The 20,942-nt window shown below is 41.5% G+C and overlaps 1 long non-coding RNA gene across 1 annotated transcript; it reads right to left on the bottom strand.

Moving 5' to 3' along the window:
* Positions 1 to 8,995: 8,995 nt before the first annotated feature.
* On the bottom strand, positions 8,996 to 19,015 carry LOC141658492 (uncharacterized). Its single transcript, XR_012549279.1, has 3 exons — positions 18,901 to 19,015; positions 9,597 to 10,299; positions 8,996 to 9,313 (listed from the first exon to the last, which is right to left on the bottom strand). It is a non-coding gene; the product is annotated as an uncharacterized LOC141658492 (long non-coding RNA).
* Between the last annotated feature and the right edge of the window lie 1,927 nt (positions 19,016 to 20,942).

The following is a 20,942-nucleotide window of genomic DNA, read 5'->3' as shown; positions in this document are numbered from 1 at the left end:
GGATTTGCAGAAGTTGAATTTTCTAATAGTAATTTTATATCATTCAGACTCTTTTGATTAGCCTGCTCTTAGTTTCCAAATAACATTATCTTTTGGCTACTATGTCTATTTTTAAATTTAAGATTAAAGTGGCCTATTGCAATGCCTATTTACCTATTTCGTGTACATTAGGTTATAAACGCATTTCCGACTAATCTAATGGAAAGAATATTTGCAAATCAAAATAGTAATGATAAATAACGCATTTAGCATATTTTTGTTTTTATTTAGGGTTAATGATTGATTGTGAAGGGTTACTGGGAGAATGGGAGGTGATGCGTTGTCGGCGTCGGTGGATGACGGAGTTGGTGTGTGGCCGCCTGGCTGTACAACGGTGGCTGAAGGCAGTGGACTGGGTAGAGCGCGAGAGAGGGACAGTGGTTTGAGGCCGAAGGTCCGACGGCAAACGGTAGCGAATGGCCGTGACCCTGGTTGCAAGAGAGGGGATAGGAAATTCCTAAGGTAGTTAGGTTCAAGTTTCACCAAGAGCAATCTTATGGATGTTTATGGCCTGAAGCTATACCTTATGGACTTCGAGTCTGTCACTCTTGAGTGACTTACCTGATATACGTGGTTTGCATGCTATTATGTACTCGGGGGTTTATCCAGTACCCACCAAAGATAGAGGATGCAAGCCCTCTCAGCATTAAAAAAAAAAAAGTTAATAACACTACATACGAATTGCGGAAAAAAGTCCTAGAAATCTATCGTCTAAGAACAATCTTCATCTCTAACTACGAAAGTTTATTTTTTTACAAAGTATTTTAATAAATGTAGTTATTAAAAGCTTAGCTTATTGTAGTTATAAAAAGCCCACGTGAACGGAGTTAATAAACAAACACCCTTACACAATTCTTATATGAATCACAAATTTTAGACTAAGACGGTCTTACTCCGTAAAATGGTCCATTTCTATAAGATGAAACAAATGCCTAAATTGATTACAGGATGAAATCCTATTAATTTTACTTATCTTAAGATAAAAACACATTTAATTCTTTTTTTTTTAACATGTGCCTAAATTAGGAAAACCTGTAGTAAGTACTGAAGGCAACTTAATGAGTAGATCCCTCTCAAGTTTGATTTTTTCATTCGCAAGAGTCAGGAATTGAACATCTGACCACTTGTTTAAGAGATAAGAGCCTTGATTTTCGCTCGATTATTGATTACATTTTGTATTAGACCATGTTCTTTGATTTTGATTTTAACAAGTTTACGACAAAGGTATGAGTACATCTACCAAATGCTTCATGTTAGACCTATTGAAACATAGGGTTTCGCTAATAGATGAAAATTTTCATTATAAGAAATATATATTGGAAGTAAGTTTATATAACATGAGTCCTCAAAACTGGTATTATTACTATAGGGAGTATATATGATCCGTCATGAGCTAAACAATACTCCCTCCATTCAACTCCACACTACACATATACCATTTTCATCCATTCAACTCCACACTACACCTTTCCTAAAAAGGAAATTTAAAAGACAATTTTATCCTAATTCCAACAACTTATTTACATCAAATGTCATTGTTGGCCCACTCTATTCCACCATAAAACCCCACATTTATATTTTTTTAACATTTTTAACCCCACCATTCTTTTCCCTATGTACTTTTAAACGTTTTTTTAATCCGTTCCTTAATACCCGTGCAAAAAGCATAAGTGTAGTGTGGAGTTGAATGGAGGGAGTACTTCGTAGTTTCCGAGTAACAGCATGAGATCGAACTGTCAATTCACTGAACTTGATTAACACGATATATGATAACATTTACAATAATGTGTGGTGATTTACATCAAGTTGTCAATTTTGCCTCTTCTTTCTTCCAAATTCTTTACTAATAAAAATTAGAGCCTTCATATAAAACACTCCCTATAGATAGGAAATTAAAATAGAAGGAACGATTGAAAAGCGAATATTTGGAATCCATTAAAATTAATAATAAAATAAATAAATAAATAAATAAGAGGCGTACGTAGGTGTAGCTTTGCTCAATTCTCGAGGTCAATTAAAACAAAGACTTACGATGAATATCCCTTTTGACAATTCATAATATTTAATCTTCACGTGAACAAGTAATCAACATGTTTACCTGCACTACAAAATATCCCACAACTCATTAGCATGAAAAATGTTAAACAAATTAAAAGAATCGACTCAAATATTATACATGAAAACTATAGTACAAAGATTAGGCATTAGAGTAAAGTCTAAAATCAATACTCGATATAAAACTACATCAATTGCCGAAAGGATACATGATTGACGCACAAGGTCGGAGGATGATTGAGTTTTATAGTGCGGCTGTATAAGACTCAACTTACAACCATGACTTTGTGCTTATATAGAATTGTAGTTGGTCCACAATTCCATTTATTCTTCTACCGCAATTAATAAGTTATAATAATTACAGTTATTATTTGCATTATCTATTTATTTATACACATAATTTATTCAACAAAAGCAATAGCCAATGAAATCGCTCTAAAATAATAGCCAATGAAATCGCTCCAAAAGTTCCTCTTTTAAGTATATATATATATTGATTGATTGATTGATACTCCGTAGTTAGAACTTGGATATGAGTATCTCTTATGAATGACTTAGTCATCTAAATTAACTATAAGTTTATACCTAAATTGTTCTTAATATTCCTTCAAAAAAAAAAAAAATTTGTTCTTAATATAAAGTGGGATCTCAAGTCATCATTTTTTTTGTGCCTATTGAAAAGAACTATTTCCTGACCTGTAAAAACATAATCCCTCATATTCATTCATTTTGTCCCTCTTTCCTTATCGAAGGCTCGAAGCTAGTCGGATTTTTGTCCCTCTTTCCTTATCGAAGGCTCGAAGCTAGTCGGATTTTTGTCCCTCTTTCCTTTTTTGGTAATTTTTGTGTGGTCCAAATTTAATTACATGTGGGGTAGAGTGGAATAAAGTGTTTTGTGGTCCAAAATCATTTTCTTAATTCTTGTGGAAAATAAAAGGGGGACAAAATGAATGAATAGTAGGGAGTACATTTTTTTTAGCCTCACTTAAAACAAAACACTATTTAGTTTCTGTGCTACGCATGAGCATGAAATCTAGTAATATAAAGTGAATGTATCAGAGATAATGGATCATACATTACTTTTGAGGTAATGTAGAGAATACTAATTTCTACCTGTAAGGCTAAGGCCGTAAGCTGATTAACTATCCATTTTATTTTAAATTATCCATTTTATCTTAAATTGCTCTTTTTTTTTTTTTAATTGAGATCCTCTCCATTTTTTTCCTTCTCTAATTCCTTCCATTACCTCTTCATGACGCAGATTTTATCTCGAAACGATCTTAATTATTTGGTGAGTGGTAAGTAAGAATAATTTAATATTGTTATATTAGAGGAAACAGAGACAACAAGAATTGAATAGGATCCATACACCTCTTTTACGTACAAGTTTAACTAAATCATTTATACAATTTTCAATTGTCTTGCCTTTGTTAATTCCAAGCTTTTTTGTGATTTCATTCTTTGCAAACAAAAATTCTTTGCAAACAGACATGTTCATTCTATAATTTTAAACCACAAATTCTTGTTTCAGACGGACACTTTTGGTCTTATTTGTCAGACGGATAAAATGGTGCCATTTTTTAAGAAAATGTAACCAATTAATTCACAAAATGTTATGACTAGAGGTGTCATTTTTTACCCTGAAAATGATGTGAACAATAATGGTAACATGTTATCAGAAAATAACAACATTTTATTGTAAAATGATGACATGTTACCCGTCTTATTTTAGACAAAAAACAATGGTCTTAAGAAAAACGGACCGATTTTAAACGGATTGGTTTATTTTTGGTATTCAACTACTCACGTCTCCTTATCGTGTCCTTGGACTTTAAGTCGTCTTTGTTAATTATGTATTTCGCCTTCGATAAAATCACATAACCCCACGATTACTACTTTTTGTCTGAAATACTCCCTAAATGCAATTAGGATCCTCTCCATTTTCTTTCTCTTCATTTTCTCTCACAAACCCATTTAATAATATTATCTTCTTCATACTCTATTAATCCTTTATTTCTATGCATAAATCGTGAACCGTTCAATGTTAAATGTTGATAGAGTCCAATCTCGTCCGTTGATAGGAAATGGACTCTCCATTTTTTTTTAGAAAATGGAGAGGATTTTTAGACCACCCCCAAGCAAGGTCAATTGGGGGGTCAATTGGTGAAAGGTCACCTTAATCCACATTTAAGCAAAAGATTAGGGTGACCCAAGGGTTGAAAAGGTGAGAAGAGGTCAATTGGTGACCTCCACTTGCTCAAATTGACCAAAGAATTGACCTTACATTATGCAAATCAGAATTGGTTACAATATTTAAAATCCAATAAAAAAAGAAAACTAATATATTAACATTAAAAGTACAAAGAGTATGCGGTTTTTTTAATGTATGCGGCTTTTTTAATTATGTATGCAGTTTTTTTATTGTCAATGAAATCGGCTTTTCGATTATTAAATTTTAACTTTGTTATTTAATAATTTTTTTCCGAAGTGTACGTCATTAAATTAATGTTTAATATATTGGAGTACTTTTATTTTTTTTAAATTACAATAAAAACTTGTGTATAATTAGTTAGTAAATAATAATTGAAAAAAGTAAGAGAAAGATTTTAGTGGGGTAGAGTGTAGAAAATGATTGAAAATGTTGAAAAGTGGAAAATGATTGGATTAATTTACCCAGGTCGTGACCTTTTGCTTGGGAGGGTGAACATGGGTCAAGTTAATAAGGATTGATTAAGAGTAAAATTCTAATTGACCCGATTAAGTCGACCTTTTGCTTGGGGATGGTCTTACACCCATGACCTTTGAATATAGGCAAATGATATCGAAGGCCCCTGGGGCGTTTGTTAAGGCAGTGTAAATTTACGGAAGTGTCCCTAAGGCCCTAAATTTATGCTACACTGCTGGCCCACTATGCCATGATTAATTTATTTAACAGTATTTCATAGCCAGTTAGCCACACATATACGGAATTCTTGTTCCGTTTCTTTCGCAACTCAATTTCTCTCCCATCCCTTATCCAACTCAATTTTGTAGCCACCATTTTAAAGCCGCCGTATACCGCCATGATGGTAAGGATCCCCGACAACCTCAGTATGACTCATTCACTCCGACGACCACCAACTCTATATCAAATCCAGTCCTAAAAAGGGTTCGTCATTCCCTTCATAGGGTGTCTAATGGTTTGGTTTCTGGCGGCGAAATCGTGGGGTCACCGGAAAAGGTTTTAGGGTTCGGTTTTACGGCACCCCCACGGTACCGTAAAATCGAACCCTAAAATATTCTCCCGGAAAATTGTTGGAGATGAGATGTAATTAGCGGGTTGTTCATGTGGTGGTTTTAGTTGATGATCGGTGGTTAGGTGTAGGGCCCGAGTTTTGTCTGGAGGTTGGGTGGTCGGGGTTAAATGTCTTTGGTGAGTATGGAGACGATTGTTGTGGTCGGAAAACGGCGATCAGGTCGGTGAGGTTTTAATGACGGTGGTGGATGATGATTAAGACGAAAGGTGGTGGTGGCTTTGGTGGTTGGAGTAGGTTAGTACGGCAGTGATGGTGAAAGTGGGTAAATCATTGCGTAGTAACCAAATCACAGGAAGTTTTACATTGTAAAACTTTATAAAACCAATATTATTGCAGCCAATTTAAAAGTTAAAAGTTCATCTTTTTTCCTATTTAGTGGTGTGTTGAAAATGTAATGAAAATAATGTAAAAATCTTGATTCATTTTGCAAAAAACGACTTATAAATTATAATACGAAGCGGATGGAGTATTCGTCTAGACAGCTAATCACGTGCAAGTTCTTTAATTTAAGGTCATGGCTACCCAAGCTATAAGTTAAAGGCTATACAACTCCAATGGTTGCATTTAGGAACCTGCTTGCAATTATTCTAAATATTCAAGCGGTATGCTCACCATTGAAGCATCGAAATACGCCCCTACTTGTAAGCAGGGGTAGCTTTGTCAAGCTACATGCTTGGAACAAATTAGTATTTAAGAAAAAAATAAATTAAATTAAATTATGATATTTATTTGTTATGTGGGCCCTTTTAAGCTAGATTTGTTGTAGTTTACCATTGGAGGACGTTGTAGCTTAAAAGCCGTGTTGCTTGGAAAAACGATGTGTCAAGGCAAGCTACAAGACCTCGTAGCTTGCCATTGGAGTTGCTCTAAAACAAGTTTCATTGGAGTCAAGAGCTATAACACGGTCGGAATTTATGTAATACAAGTACATGGACTAATGTAAATTTTTGGTTTTTTTTTTCTAAAACGACTTATAAATTATAATATGAAGCGGATGGAGTATTTGTCAAGAGAGCTAATCATGTGTGAGTTCTTTAATTTAAGAACATGGTTACCTAATCTATATCACAAATAAACAAGTTTCATTGGCTTGGTTTTTGTTTTTTTAGCTGAAAAGAAAGTTTTCTAATGAGTTGGCTAGATTATGCATCTACTAAAGATGTACCGTTGTTACTTATGAGCATAACCAAAAAAACACAATTGCTTAATAAAAAATTGGAGTTAAGGGTAAGATAAGGATCCGAACTTTGCAATTTTTTTCCATTAAGAACTCCAACGATTATTTTTTCCGTTAAGGACCTTAACACTAACACCGTTAAGTTTCCGTTATGTTTCTAAGATTAAAACAGATTTTAACCACCAATATATTTTATCTAAACAGATTTTAACTAATACTTGTATATTTTATCTAAACAGATTTTAACAAATATATAATACTTGTATATTTTATCTAAACAGATTTTAACAATCAATATGTTTTATGAAAATACTTATATATTTTAACGATCAAAATTAATCAAACAAGTGCAACATGCATACCCATTAATCTTTGTAACATAGCAAAAACACCCCAAAATGGGCAGACTACAGAAGATTAAGCTCCATCTTGCTTCACAAATCAAACTATCCAAGTACCTCCACTGGTTCCCAAGTCGTAGCTTAATGCGTGAAGTGTGAACCTAGCCCCTAGGTGCTCAATTAGTTAACTTTGTCTTGCCATCCAACCGATTTTTGTGATATGATATTTCATTCTATTGTTTATTTTATGTTGAAACAATGTTCGACAACCCATATTATTTAATTTGTGAAGACACAACCTTCACTAATTAGTTTTCTTACTGGTATTATGGTTGCATCATAAGCCTAAATGGGTAAAAAATGTCAAAAGACAATTCAACTATTTTTGCAAAGGAGTTTTTCACTCACGACCTTATGGTATCCTAACAATGCACTGAAGTCGCTATTGTTGTAAAACACCCTTCAATGGAAAGACGAAAACTTGTGAATAGTTAACATGTAGTGTGAGTTCCTTAATGGGTATGTTATGTGTGTTGCTCTTGTTTTATTTATTTTTGTTTGTTAAAATATATAAGTATTTTTGTAAAATATATTGGTTGTTAAAATTTGTTTTCATAAAATATTTTGCCTTTTAAAAGTATAGAAATATTTCATAAAATATATTGATTATTAAAATTTATTTTAATGTTAAAAACATAACGGTGTTAGTGTTAAGGTCATTAACGGAAAAAAATAATCGTTGAGGTCCTTAACGGAAAAAAATTGTAAAGTTCGAGTCCTTATCTTATCTTAACTCCAATTTCTTACTAAGCAATTGTGTTTTTTTGGTTATGCTCATAAGTAACAACGATACATCTTTACTATGTATGAATGACATCATTATCATTATTTGCAATCTCATTAATCATCGGAATCAATCAACCCTAATTACAATTGCAAAAAAAAAATACTAATTAAAACAATTTATAAAAAATGAATTAATTTGATTAAAAAAAGGCAAATACAAACAAATAAATTACAAAAACAAAATTATTCCTGGTTTAATATACGTTTTAATATTTGTAATTGAAAATTTTAGGAAAAATTTAATTACTTTTTGAGAAGAATATAAAGGAAGCACTAACTCTTGTGTGAGAGCACACCGTGAGACGGCCTCATTAAATAAAAAAAAAAAAACTAACTCATTTATTAATACTAAATAAGTAAACTTTTTAAAAAAATGAACGGTTTTATAACGTAAAAGTGTCTTATTCTAGAATTTGCGTAGAGGAAAAACTTATTAAATAATACGGAGTAAATGAATTGATGTACATAAATAAATAAACAATAACACGGAAGAGTAATTATTGCCATTATTATATGCCATAATAAAGAGAGATTTTGAAAATCTCTGTGAAATCAAAAGGCAACACAAGCCAATAACAATACTCCCTAATTATAACTTAGCTGCCAAAAAATCAAAACTAAACCTAATACAAGTAATAATTAATAATAGTTGTTAGTAATCAAACAAACAAATTTTCAAAAAATCTCTCTCTAAAAACCCTAACCCTGATCTTCAAGTTCATCAATTAGGGGCTACCGTCTACCAATTTTGGTGGAGGTAAGCCCCAATTTTTCCGTTTTTCTTACTAAATATCTATTAATTATTAATTATATGCAAATAACTCTTGCCTCTCCTTTATTGGAGATTTGTCCTCGCCTTTGTGTGAGTTTGGTCCTCATCTTGTGTGAGATTCATCCCTCTATTTGAGAGGTTCAAGAATTATGTGGAAGATCAATGGTCTTATATGTAGTCATATGGTGCTGCAACGGATATTGGATTATTGCTTACGATTTGTGAGATCGGACAAGATTCATCTCTTTCAAAACTTTATTATAGGTTCTATGGATCCCCTCGCAGTTGGCTGTATGAAGAAACAGCGGTATTTTAGAGGGTGGTGTGCAGAAGCGCTTTTATCTAATAACTATCTTAGTTTTAGGAAGAGTTTGTCTTGCTTGTGTTTTACTAATTTGTATTCAATTAATTTTAATTTTTGTTGCAATTCTTGTATGACATATTATTATTACTATTAATGAAATTGATCTTTTACTCAAAAAAAAAAGTAATAATTAATAATTATAATTAATTTTACAAATTACTCTTTAACTAGCAAATTAACATCTACTAAACGGAAACCACAGTTGTTCTAAGGAAATTCCTAATTGTTTGAAGAGAAACAACATAGCGTCTTAATGTATAATCTACTCCATCACTCGTTGTTCCCATCATTTTTCCACAGATCAATCCTAATGAATTATTAGTGCGTTGATCAAAAATTGGACCTCCCGATGAACTGCTCATAACCAAATCCATTTGAAAATGTACTCTCTTCGGTTGACCCACAGCAGGGTACTTAAGCTCCCTGAACAGTAATAATAAAGATTAAATTAAAATTGTTTTATCAATAAGGTTATACTATAAGTATTTTTTTTTGTACAAAAAAAGTGTTAGTATTTTATATCACACCCATTCCTCAAAGTCAAAAAACATAGTTAAATTTTTTTCAAAATAATGTACAACAAAAGAAAAACACTTTTTGTTTGGAAATAAGATTAAATTAAAATTGTTTTATCAATTTTTTTTTTTTTTTTTTGCTTTAAATCAGAATTTATGAAAAAAGTTTCATTACAAATAAGATTACTTACACAATGTGACCAACAGTTTGTTGGAAAAAAAGTTGCTCTCGTGATCTATCTATCCTTATCATTTGAGGATGATGAATTGCATATATATCTTGTCTCGGATATAATAGATCTTTTGAAAATAATGCAGGATGAACAAGAGGGATAGGATGGGTTATAAACTGATTATCAGTTAGTTGAACACGGATCAATGACAAATCAGCAACCTTGTGAACACGACAGATTGTTCCGTTAAAAGTTGTGAAATCAAAAAAAGTGACTTTAATCACCATTTTTTTGCCCAATAAGGTATGATAATCATCATCATCATTATCACCAAAAAGGTCTAGTTGATGACTAGATGAAAGGATATATATTATTTGCTTATCCTTATCCTTATCGCAAACAACTCTAGTAGTGTCTGTAAAAGTCGTAATTCCCTCTACCCCCCATTCAATGTGTACCGTAGACTTCTCCATTTTTTAGTTATTTGCGAATTTAAAAAAAAAAAAAGTGTAGGAAGGAATAACTACAATGAAAAAGATAATTAGGGTGGTAGAAGAAAGTGACGTGAAAGGATACTGTATATTAAATGAGCATATAAAAAAATGTTTTATTTTTTAATTGTTTACAAAACGAACTCAATTTTTATATATTTTGACCTACTTTGAAATCGACAACAAAATCAGAGACTTAACAAATTTGCAAAAACTGAAATCTTGGAAACCTAGTGTTCCGGGTGTAATTCCAGAGCAAGTATTGTTACCACCCGTGGCTTGTAGAATAATGTCTTGAGTTGAATCCTTCTTGCTTCTATCGTTCCTTTCGGCCTCTCCTGCAACAATGAACGAACTGAGGGCTTGGCTTTGTGCCAAGCGTACTCACTCCGACGCTCAAGTCAGTAAACTTAAAGGATTAAGTTGTGTTACTTGGCTAGGTATGTATTGTAGAGAGATAAGGAAGATATTACCAGATGAATAGTGTATTTAGGTTAAGTTGTGGGATCCTTTCCTCAATGAAGGTTGAGGAGTATTTATAGACTTTCACCTTTTGTCACGTAGTGGCCAAGTGGCTAGCAGGTGGAAAGACCGTTCTACCCTCGGCCGATGGACCTATGGCAGGCCGGCCGACGGGTCTTGGATATGAGTACGCGGATATGTGTCCCGGCTGGCTAGGTGCCAGTCCGGGACCCAGACAGCCGATGGATTGCGTCGGCTAGGGTCATCCGATATGTTGACTTTGCTGTGGATGTCTCTGACCTTGCTCAGTGTGTTGACTTGGTCAACGGTGCAGAATATGCCCCATCAATTTGCCCCCAGCGTAGTCTATGCCGTGGTATGGGCTCCGATGTATGCTGAGCATATATTCTGCACGAGTAATTTTCACAAATTTTTCTGTATCGGCTTCTTCTTGTGCATCGGCGTGGCTCTTGTTAGGCCGTACCATATACCATATCCCCCCTCCACATGGATGCGTAAAGGGCATCCGATGTGGAAAAGAAACATGACGCTGGCCGAGACCAGGGCTGAGAGTGCCGGTTGATTTTGATTGCCCCCGGCCGGTGCTTCCTAGCTTGGTTGATCAGGTGGTCGGCGGAGACTAGATACCTAGGAATTTGTTGAGGAAGATGAATAGTCGAAGAGATGTGAATGGGCGTGTTGAAGACGCTTGGTCACTGTTGCATTGATTGACGTTTAACTGTGGCGACGATTGACATTCCGTGGTTGCATGCTCGACACGTGTCTGCTCGCTGATTGGCTGTCGCTTCATGGGCTGTGATCTGATTGGTCCTTCTTCGTGGGCTTTTTCCCTATAAATAGGGCAGTTTTTCCGTGATTTTGGCCACCAAATTTGTTTTCTCAAATTTTTCCAAAATCTTCATCTTTCTAAACTTTCAAGGGCTTCCTTTTCTTCCAATCTTCAGAGTCTTTGATCCGGCGAGTGTTTTTTTTTCTTTTAAGGTAAACAAACGAACTTTTTCATCTCTTATTTCGTTAATAATTGTTGTGAACATGTCTTCTGCTGATGCCGGGACTAGTACCCCTGCGTCGGGGGGCCCTAGGTCTCCTTCTCCCGAAGTTGATCCTCAAATTCTGGATGAATGGGAAGATGATGATTCTTTAGGTGATGATGCGGAAAGTTCTCGTCCTAATGAGGGGAGACAGTTCGTCATGGATCACGGCGATGCCTGTAAGGTTCGTCTTGACCGTGCTTGGTCCCATAAGCTTGCCAGTTGTTCCGGCGGGAAACTTTTCGAGGACCATTTTTTCTTTGGTAGGGGATACAAAATTGTTATCCCTGAGGAGGGTCAGGCCGTATGTTGTCCTCCGCCGGGCTATACTGGCGTATACATGCGGCATTTGGAGTATGGGCTCCGGTTTCCGCTGAATGGGTACGTTATGGCCATAATTAGAGCCATGAACGTTGCCGTTGCCCAACTGCACCCGCTGGCTATGAGAACCATAATCGGTTTTGTCTGGCTTTGTCTCTTTAAGGGAGAGGCTCCGACGGTGAATTTATTCCGCCGACTTCATCATCTTAAACCATCAATCTCTGGCCGCGTCGGATGGTACAGTGTGCAAACGGAGCAGGGTTATGTCTCTGTTGACAAACTTTCTTCTTGCAAGGACTGGCAAGGTCGGTGGGTGTACGTTAAAGTGCCGGATGACTATCCGCTGCCCCGCTCCTTCCAGCACCAGGTTAATTTGCGGTGTGAGACTAGGGCGGAGCATGACAGATGGGTCACTCGGAAGCATCTTAAAATGGATGCCAGCAGGGTCGCTCTCAAAGAGGATGAGAGGCTGACAATGAGGCTCTTTGAGGTGGACAAGAGTGGGATGCCGAAAAAATGGATTCCCCCGACGCAGATCATTCTTCAGGATGAGCCGCTTTGCTATGTCGGCCTCATACCGGCCCTAACACGGGGTGAGTGGGGTCGGTGTGAGGCCCATCACCGCTCTCAATGCTCCTGCTTTTCGAACCTCGATTTATTTCCTCTACTTGACTCTTGCTTTGTTTCTTTTGCACCACTTTGGACCGGACCTATTCGAGGATATCCTTCGAGAATGGGGCCGCACAAAGATAAAACCGTTGCTAACTTGCATCCCAAGGCTCTAGCCCTATGACCGCAGGACGTCGCCGAATGATCTTATGGAACAGCGGCTGAAGGTCTTGAGCAAGGAGGAGGCGCAGGCGAGGGTTGTTAGCGGCGTAGTGCGTCGGACGCGGAAAACAAAGTCTTCAGCGGCAACGGCGTCGACACCGCTCCAACTCCCATCCCCTCCCTTAAGAAGGTGGAGATTGTTGATATTCCCGATGAGGGGGACTCGATGCGAGGGATCTCCCCTTATCCGTAAGAGGAAAGGGACAGCTTCTACCACTGGCAAGGAAGTGCCTCCTCCGGTCAAGAAGGCCAAACATGGTACCTATCTATCCTGTGGCTCAAATTTAGTCGAAATATGTTGATGCTGATGCCTTTATTAAATTTTTGTAGATCAACCGCTGCCGGCTTTCGCTCTCATTGGGCAGCAAGTGGAGGGGATCTCTGCGCAGGTCGGTGATCAGGGCGTCACTGTCAACTCTTCATCCCAGAAGGCTTCCCTCTCTCAGCTGCAGCTGCAGGCTGGTGGTCAAAGTGTCACCACCGTCCCCTCATCCCAGAAGGCTTCCGTCTCCCAGCTTATAGAGGAAGGTACGAAGCTGATTAAGGAGCTGGCGAGGTGGAACGTGGTTACCGGTGCTCGTCTCATGGAGCAGGAGAAGGCCGTTGCTCAAGCTGTTTTTGAGCGTAATGCCACTAAGCAGGTGGCTGCGTCGGCGAAGCTGGATCTCCTTAATGAGCAGAGGCTTAGGGGAGATGCTGAGAAGGCGCTCTTGGCTGAGAGAAAACTCAAGGAGGACGCTGAAAAGGAGGTCCTTGCTGAGAGAGCCAAGGCCGAGGCTGCGGCAGCCGAAGCTGCGAAGCTGCTGGAGAAATGTAACCTTGTTCAGAGGCGTGCCGACCTCTATCTCCAGCAGAGGGACGAATCCAGGGGCCTGTTTAAGGCTCAGGCGGAGGTGATTCGGGGCAAAGAGGCCATCATCAAGCAAAAGGAGGAGGACATTGAGATGCTCCAAACCGTCATGCTCCCCAAACTGTGCGCTGAATTCCGGGATTTGGCCGAAGAAGCTGCTAGGGAAGTGATCGGGGAGCTTTTCCCTCTCGATGGTTCCTTTCCGTGGGGCCAATTTGACGAGCTGCTTGATGATAAGCTCGAGGCTAAGGAGAAAGCCGTGGCGGAGAAGGCCAAGGAGGCGGTGAAGGCGAAGATGGAGAAGGAGGCGGCCGCGGAGAAAGCAGCTCTTGCTGAGAAGGCTAAGGCGGCCAAGGTGGAAGCCGAGAGGATGAGGGCAGCTGATGATGCCGAGGCCAAGGCCGAGGCTGCTAGGAAAGCTGCTGGGTTGCCCCTTGAAGAAGATGCGGCTACCGCTGATGATGGCAAGCGGCAACAGTCATAGGGAGACGGGCGGCGGTCACCAGGCTCACCTGGCGTCTCGGATTGTCTTATCTCTTCACACACTACTATGTGCTGCTTGATGAGAACAAGTTTACAGCAGATCTGTTTCAGCCGTTCAGGGGCCAAATACTAAACCCTTCCTCTCTGCCATCTTTTGGCGCTTCAAATGATATACTTGTAACTTTTGCTTTTCTTTCCTTGTAGTTTGTACAACTTTGGCAGGTTGTGTTTTGGCTCATCCCAATGGGGACGGCCATTGTCTGTATTCTTTGTAATTTGCTGAAACATATTTAATAAGAGCTCGTTTCCTCTGCCTCCGGCTTGGCCGAGGTCTTTTCTCATCCTTGTCTGATTTTTTTTTTTTTTTTTATGTTATTAACTGGGCGCCTCCTCTGCTTCCGCCTTAGCCTGGTCGAGGCAGTCTTAGAGTGCGTTCCTCAGCTGTGCAACGCTTCTGAGGCGTTTTGATCGCTTTGCGAGTATCAACTGCGCTGGTCGTGACCGTCGAGGTGTTTATTTCCTGAGTGTGATTGCCATTCTTGCCGGTGTGACGGTGTCAGCCGGCGAGTGCTCCATGTTACTGACTGCCGCTCTTGTCGGTATGACAGTGTGAGCCGGCGTCTATTTCTTGATACTGACTGCCGCTCTTGTCGGTGTGACAGTGTGAGCCGGCGTCTGTTTCTTGATAGCGTGTTACGTGGCGTCTACCACTTGGAGTGACTGCGACGGCGTCTACCTCTTGGGGTGACTGCCGTGGCGTCTACTACTGGGGTGATCTAACGACAGCGACATTGTTTTCTTCATAGCGACTGCCGCTCTTGTCGGTGTGACAGTGTGAGCCGGCGTTCGTTTCTTGATAGCGTGTTACGTGGCGTCTACCACTTGGAGTGACTGCGACGCGTCTACCTCTTGGGGTGTCCGCCGTGGCGTCTACTACTTGGGGTGATCAAGACGACGCCAGTATTTCTTCATAGCGATCGCCGCTCTTGTCGGTGTGGACAGTGTGAGCCGCGTACGTTCTTGATAGCGTGTTACGTGGCGTCTACCACTTGGAGTGAGCTGCGACGGCGTCTACCTCTTGGGGTGATCTGTGGCGTCTACTACTTGGGGTGACTGCGACAGTATTGTATTTCTTCATAGCGGCTTGCCGCTCTTGTCGGTGTGACGGTGTGAGCCGCGTACGTTTCTTGATAGCGTGTTACGTGGGGTCTACCACTTGGAGTGACTGCGACGGCGTCTACCTCTTGGGGTGACTGCCGTGGCGTCTACTACTTGGGGTGACTGCGACGGCGTTGTATTTCTTCATAGCGGCTAGCCGCTCTTGTCGGTGTGACGATGTCGGCGGCGTACTTTTCTTGATAGCGTGTTACGTGGCGTCTACCACTTGGAGTGACTGCGACGGCGTCTACCTCTTGGGGTGACTGCCGTGGCGTCTACTACTTGGGGTGACTGCGACGGCGATGTATTTCTTCATAGCGACTGCCGCTCTTGTCGGTGTGACAGTGTGAGCCGGCGTCAGTTTCTTGATAGCGTGTTACGTGGCGTCTACCACTTGGAGTGACTGCGACGGCGTCTACCTCTTGGGGTGATCGCCGTGGCGTCTACTACTTGGGGTGACTGCGACAATGTATTTCTTCATAGCGACTGCCGCTCTTGTCGGTGTGACAGTGTGAGCCGGCGTCTGTTTCTTGATAGATAACTGATGGGAAAAATTTACACTGATGGAAGGTTTGGATGATTTTTCATTAGGTAAGAAAAAACATGCGTCGGGGTGTCCACAGCTATTTTGGACACCTCCGCCGCTACATCGATTTTTACGAGATTACCAACCCCCTAATGGCTCATCACAGGCACACCTTCCCAGTCAGCCACTAGTTGTCTCCATGAGGTCGCCCTCCTGCTGTAAGGATGGACTTTTTCCTTTTTCGGACTTCTTTGCCTCTTTGAGGGATTGCATGTTGCATCCTCGGGCAGCTATCTGGATGTTGATCACCTCATCCTTCTCGTTTTTGGAGACGAGCTTATGCGCTTCCCCCCGGTCCGAGACGTACATCAGTGTTAGGGCCCGGATGGACATCACCGTGTCAGCCTCGCTCAGGGTGACCCGGCCTATGAGAACGTTGTATGCGGACGAGCCGTCGATGACCACAAATTCAGCTAGGATGTTCTTGGCCGCCGTCTTTTCGCCGAAAGTCACCGGGAGTCTGATTGATCCCAGTGGTACCAGGCCGGCCCCAGAGAAGCTGTATAGTGGGTTGGTGCAGGGGCTTAAGTCTTTTATTTTTAGGCCGAGGCCGAGGAAGCACTCCTTGAACATGATGTTCATGTATGCGCCTGTGTCGATCAGGCACCTCTTGACTAGGTGGTTGGATATGTCCAAATTGACTACAAGCGGGTCGCTGTGAGGAGCGATGACCCCTTCGTAGTCCTTTCTTCCAATAGTCATATCGGGGATATTTGCAGAGGGGATCCCTGAGTTGGGCACAAAGTTGATGGCCTGATATAGCTCGTTCAGGTGTCGTTTGTGCCCATGAGCGGACCCTCCGTTTTCGTTGCCCCCGATGACAACATGAATCACTCCTATCCGCTCGAAGACGGACTTCTTATCTGAACTGCCGGCGTCAGTCTTTTGGCCTTTTGCAACGTACTTGCCGAGGCTTCCCTTCCGGATCAGTTCCTCTATGGCATTCTTCGATGGCGGCGGTCGTTGGTTAAATGGCCGGTGTGGCCGTGGTACTCACGATCGGCTCGTGTCACCGTCACTTTTTGGCTTGGGGGTCTCTCCCACTTCTGGCCCTCGTTTTTGCTCAGGGCGAAGACCTCGGCGGCTGATACGACGAGAGGGGTTTTATCACTATACCGCCTCTGGTGGTACGTTCCTGAATTCCACCCGGCGCCCGCCGAGTCCTGTTTCCGGTCGGATCTGTCCGACCGTGACCTATTATTCTCACGGCGTCTTTCATCGGACCGCGACCCGTTGTTGTCACGGCGTCTTTCGTCCTGGCTGTCCTCCCGGCGACTCTTCTTCTTTTTCGAGTGCTCGGCCTCGCCGGGATCTACCTGTGTCTTGTGATAGTCCTCCACCTTGATGGCTTGGTCGGCCAACTTCCCGGCGGCGTCCGGGCCTGTGCCTCCGCTCTTGATGAGCTCATTTTTAAGGCTCCCCTTGGGAGGCCCTTCATCGCCGCAAGGCCGCCAGCTCGGGATTAATTTCTCGAATCTGCTGGACCTTTCCATCAAACCTCTTCACATAGCTCCGGAGAGACTCGCCTCCCTCCCGTCGATAGTCGGGAGGTCGATGTCTCTACGCTCTTCTCTTGTTGCGGAATACTTGGGCTAGGAAAGCGTCCTTCGGGTCGGCGTAATAGTACACCGAGCCGTCGGAAGCCCTTTGTACCAGCTCTCGAGCCATCCCATGCAAAGTTGTTGGGAAAACTCGCACCGCACCTCATCAGTCGTTCCCATACCGACATGTAAGATTCGAAAGCCTCGGCGTGGTGGCCGGATCACTATCTCCTTTATATGATATGGGTGGCAACTTGAGCTTAGTTGGCACCGGACTTCTAGGACGTAGGCGTTGAGGGGTCGCGACCACGTGTCGAACGACACGCGGCGATCGGCTCCTCGCATCCCTAACCTGGCTCCTCCCCCCGTAGCGGGAGGGGCTACTTCTTCGACTCGGACTTCTTCTCCAACTCTGCTGAGTCGGACTCCTCTGGTTCCTTTGGGGTAAGCCTCGTTCGTGCGGCGGGGACGCTGTCCTCCCACGAGTGCGGGAAGGACTTAGGTCTACCGCGCCCAATTTGGGCTCCCCCGGCGTCTTGACCGGGTCGGCTTCTCCTAGTGCTCCGTTCAAATTTCTCGAGTCACGTTTAGGGCCCCGGTCTCTGGACGGTTTCCGCCGCTCTTGTCGGCGTGACGGTGTGAGCGGGCGACATCGATTAGGTCCAGGAGCATTTTCAGTTTCGCTACGTCGACCACATGCCCCATGAGGGTGACCTGGTTGGCTGGCAGCGGCGTGTCGGGTATTATTGGCATCCCGAACTCTGGTTGGATTACTCCGTCGGTGGAGGGCTGCACGACTCCAGAGTTGTTGAAAGCATCATCTTGGTAGAACGCGGTTTCGTCGGTCACGACTGCGTCTTGTTGTTTCGACATTTTCTTAGCTTTTTTGGGTGGGTTTTTGTTGTTGTTTTTTTTTGTTTGGGAATGAATGTGACTAGCTTCTAGTGTCTTCCCCACAGACGGCGCCAATTGTTCCGGGTGTAATTCCAGAGCAAGTATTGTTACCACCCGTGGCTTGTAGAATAATGTCTTGAGTTGAATCCTTCTTGTTTCTATCGTTCCTTTCGGCCTCTCCTGCAACAATGAACGAACTGAGGGCTTGGCTTTGTGCCAAGCGTACTCACTCCGACGCTCAAATCAGTAAACTTAAAGGATTAAGTTGTGTTACTTGGCTAGGTATGTATTGTAGAGAGATAAGGAAGATATTACCAGATGAATAGTGTATTTAGGTTAAGTTGTGGGATCCTTTCCTCAATGAAGGTTGAGGAGTATTTATAGACTTTCACCTTTTGTCACGTAGTGGCCAAGTGGCCAAGCAGGTGGAAAGACCGTTCTACCCTCGGCCGATGGACCTATGGCAGGCCGGCCGACGGGTCTTGGATATGAGTACGCGGATATGTGTCCCGGCTGGCTAGGTGCCGTGGGACCCCGGTGACAGCCGATGGATTGCGTCGGCTAGGCTGTCTGATATGTTGACTTTGCTGTGGATGTCTCTGACCTTGCTCAGTGTGTTGACTTGGTCAACGGTGCAGAATATGCCCCATCACCTAGAAAATGAACTATGAAGATTTTAAGAAAACCCAGGAAATGAAAGATGAAGAAAATAAGAAAGATAAAGATTTGGGGGAAAGAAATACTTGGTTGGTTTTTTTTTTACTGGGTAGAAATACTTGGTTGGTGAACCATATATTTATAGGACTTTTGATTTATTTCTTTTCCCTTTTTTTCAAGTTTATTAAGTTTATTATTTTATAATTTGTTACTTCATAAATAGAAGTGGTTGAGAAGCTAAGGGGTGAGGTTTTTGTGGATAGCGAAGGTGAGAAATGATCAAGGCCATCACTTATGATGGTTTGTATGAGAGTGTATAAATGGGTTCAAAATAATTAAAATGGAAATAAGAGTAAAAATGGATCGTAATTTAGTTTGCGTGAGTGATTAGGGTTGTAAGTGAACTGAGCATGCTCGACAAGCCCTCGGAATCGGCTCGGTCAAAGCTCTGCTCGAGATCGATCAAACTGAGCTCGAGCTCGGGCTCGAAGTAAATTGGGCCAAAACCGAGCCGAGCTCGAGCATATTAAGGCTCGTTTGTGCTCATTATTTTTAAAATTACTTATTGTTTTTCAATATATTTACTTACATTGTATCAATTTTAAAATAAATAAATTAAAATATTAGTTTATAAGTGATAGGGCATATTCTGCACCCGCTGACCGAGTCAACATATTGCGCAAGGTCAAAGATATCCACAGCAAAGTCAACAACTTAGACAGCCTAGCCGATGAAACCCACCGGCCTGTCTCCAGGGTCTCGGCCAGGCAACTAGCCAGCCGGGACACATATCCGCGTACTCATATCCAAGACCCCTCGGCCGGCCTGCCATAGGTCCATCGGTCGAGGGTAGAACAGTCTTTCCACCTGCTAGCCACTTGGCCACTTGGCCACTACGTGACAAAAGGTGAAAGTCTATAAATACTCCTCAACCCTCATTGAGGAAAGGATCCACAACTTAACCTAAATACACTATTCATCTGGTAATATCTTCCTTATCTCTCTACAATACATACCTAGCCAAGTAACACAACTTAATCCTTTAAGTTTACTGACTTGAGCGTCGGAGTGAGTACGCTTGGCACAAAGCCAAGCCCTCGCCTGTTCATTGTTGCAGGAGAGGCCGAGAGGAACGATAAAGGCAAGAACGGTTCAGCTCAAGACATTATTCTACAAGCCACGGGTGGTAACAATACTTGCTCTGGAATTACACCCGGAACAATTGGCGCCGTCTGTGGGGAAAGATACTAAAAGTTAATCAAATCCCTTAAAAACACAAAACAAAAACCCACCCAAAAAGCTAAGAAGATGTCGAAACAACTGTAGACACCTCGTTTCTGCACCCCTCGCAAGCCACCCGGTGATGATTGGGCCGCATGTTTGATTCGCGGAACGATTAGTGACAGTTCGTAAGATTATCGTCAAGTGATTGCTCAAAAATTAATGTCAACCTCTTAGTTGTCATCTACGTGCCGATACGGTCGTTTTGGCGATAATTAGAGTACATTCGAGTCCGGGTCAAAAACCGTCTCCATTTTCTCGATAACCAAGTAAATCCCGAGTCGAATGTTCGAATGTTCCTGGATATTTCTATTCCATATTTCTCAAATTTTATCTTTTGGCAAATAATATCCCGTAATATTCAAAAGATAATCGAATTAAATCCGTCCTACCATAACTTAAACACGGAAATCAATCTTTCTTAAACAGAGGAAACCTCCTGGGAATAGACGCAAGAAATCGCGCCTCTTCCAAGAGACGCAGTGGTCGCTGCGCCTTCCCCCGCCCTTCTTTGCATGATTTACGTATCTTTTTTATATCTTTCCGAGATTCACTTCCAAAGAGTCTCCGAAACCCTATTCCTCCGTGTGATTAGTATAAATAGGAGCTTTCGTTCCTCATATTTCTCACGCGAGTGTCCGCCCTTCTCTTCTCCCTTTGCATTCTAGACTTTGTTCTTACTAATTGGCGCCTACGTGCTTGAACCTTCGACCACGTAAGCTCGGATCTTTCCGGGTACCAGCCTCTCCGTTGCATG

The sequence above is a fragment of the Silene latifolia genome, chromosome 6 (assembly GCF_048544455.1).
Source record: "Silene latifolia isolate original U9 population chromosome 6, ASM4854445v1, whole genome shotgun sequence".
Lineage (NCBI taxonomy): Eukaryota > Viridiplantae > Streptophyta > Magnoliopsida > Caryophyllales > Caryophyllaceae > Silene > Silene latifolia.
Note: the sequence above shows the minus strand (reverse complement) of the source record. Positions and strands in the feature narration are given on the sequence as shown.